The following is a 2,500-nucleotide window of genomic DNA, read 5'->3' on the forward strand; positions in this document are numbered from 1 at the left end:
CAGATTTTTCGACGAACATGGGCTGGACGCTGGACTGGCCGGGCCATGCAGGAAAATTCATCGAGGGGACACGCTGACGAAACAGCGCTGGTTCAGGCACGGCGGGCAGTGGTGGAATCGGCAGCGCCGACGAAATCGGCAAAGTCGGCAGAATCGGCAGCGGGTGCTGGCGATGGGTCTGGACGGGCTGGATAGTCCAAGGCTCGACGAGAAAGACTGCTGGTTTAGACACTGGGGCAGTGGCAGCCCGCGGGACAGTGTCGGCAGATTCGGCAGCGCAGATTTGTGCGGCTGCAGGTTCGTCGGGGAAAATCGGCAGCGCAGATTTTGCGACGAACATGGGCTGGGCGATGGACTGTCCAGGCCAGGCAGGAAAATTTGTCGAGGGGACACGCTGACGAAACAGCGCTGGTTCAGGCACGGCGGGCAGTGTTGGAATCGGCAGCGCCGACGAAATCGGCAAAGTCGGCAGAATCGGCAGCGCAGATTTTTCGACGAACACGGGCTGGACGGTGGACTGTCCAGGCCAGGCAGGAAAATTCGTCGAGGGGACACGCTGACGAAACAGCGCTGGTTCAGACACGGTGGGCGCAGTGTTGGAATCGGCAGCGCCGAGAAAATCGGCAAAGTCGGCAGAATCGGCAGCAGGTGCTGGCGATGAGTCAGGACGGACTGGATAGTCCAAGGCTCGATGAGAAAGACCGCTGGTTTAGACACTGGGGCAGTGGCAGCCCGCGGGGCAGTGTCGGCAGATTCGGCAGCAGTGTCTGCCGATTCGGCAGCGTTGGCTTGTTGGCGCGGGGGGCCGATTCGAGTGGGGACTTGGGCAGCGGGCAGTGAAAGCAAGAGTTTCCCCGATGCTGCCGGGAAAAACGCTCCCCGGGATGGCCGGGTGAGATGACCCGGCGGCCCGCGACGGGTCATTCAATTCCATGCCCCGTCAACATAACTCCCGATGTACTGTTTGCTTTTTCGGAAGAAGAGATCCATCCCCCCATCCTCGGCCAGCCAAAAACGCTCCAATTAATGGCCGGGTGAGATGACCCGGAGGCCCGCGACGCGTCATTCAAATCACTGCCCTATCGGCTACAACTGCTGATGGGTGGGATTAGAGGCCTGCCATGGTGGTGAGGGGCGGCGAGGACCGTGAAAGCTAGAGTTTTTCAGAGGCTGCCGGGAAAAAGGCCCCTCGGGTGGCGGGGTGCGAGGACCAGGCGCGTCATTCAATTCTCTTCCCTATCAACTTGGCTCCCGTTGGCGGGATTGGAGGCCTACTGTTTGTTACAGGGCTAAAATCGTCAGGGGAAGAGCTGACGAAACAATGCTGGTTTGGATGCAGGGGGTAGTGTTGGAATCGGCAGCGCGGACAAAATCGGCAAAGTCGACAAAAAAGACTGTTGGTCTGGACATCGGGGCAGCGGCAGCCATGCCGACAGGGGGGGAAATCGGCAGCACAGATTTGTGCAGCTGCAGGTTCGTCGGGGAAATCGGCAGCGCAGATTTTTCGATGAACATGGGCTGGAAGATGGACTGTCCAGGCCAGGCAGGGAAATTCGTCAAGGGGACACGCTGACGAAACAGCGCTGGTTCAGGCACGGCGGGCAGTGTTGGAATCGGCAGCGCCGACGAAATCGGCAAAGTCGGCAGAATCGGCAGCGGGTGCTGGCGATGAGTCTGGACGATTTATAGTCCAGGGCTTGATGGAAAAGACTGTTGGTCCAGACAATGGGGCAGTGGCAGCGCGGATTTGTGCAGCTGCAGGTTCGTCGGGGAAAATCGGCAGCGCAGATTTTTCGACGAACAGGGGCTGGGCGCTGGACTGGCCGGGCCAGGCAGGAAAATTCGTCAGGGGGGCACGCTGACGAAAACAGGGGCTGCGGAGTGGAAAATCGGCAGCGCAGATTTTTCGACGAACAGGGGCTGGACCGGCCGGGCCAGGCAGGAAAATTCATCAGGGGGGCACGCTGACGAAAAGAGGGGCTGCCGCGTGGAAAATCGGCAGCGCAGATTTTTCGACGAACAGGGGCTGGACGCTGGACTGGGCCAGGCAGGAAAATTCGTCAGGGGGCACGCTGACGAAAAGAGGGGCTGCCGCGTGGAAAATCGGCAGCGCAGATTTTTCGACGAACATTCGTCAGGGGGGCACGCTGACGAAAAGAGGGGCTGCCGCGTGGAAAATCGGCAGCGCAGATTTTTCGACGAACATTCGTCAGGGGGGCACGCTGAGGAAAACAGGGGCTGCCGCGTGGAAAATCGGCAGCGCAGATTTTTCGACGAACAGGGGCTGGATGCTGGACCGGCCGGGCCAGGCAGGAAAATTCGTCAGGGGGGCACGCTGACGAAAAGAGGGGCTGCCGCGTGGAAAATCGGCAGCGCAGATTTTTCGACGAACAGGGGCTGGACTGGCCGGGCCAGGCAGGAAAATTCGTCAGGGGGGCACGCTGACGAAAAGAGGGGCTGCCGCGTGGAAAATCGGCAGCGCAGATTTTTCGACGAACAG

This window comes from Populus nigra, chromosome 2 (genome assembly GCF_951802175.1).
Source record: "Populus nigra chromosome 2, ddPopNigr1.1, whole genome shotgun sequence".
NCBI lineage: Eukaryota > Viridiplantae > Streptophyta > Magnoliopsida > Malpighiales > Salicaceae > Populus > Populus nigra.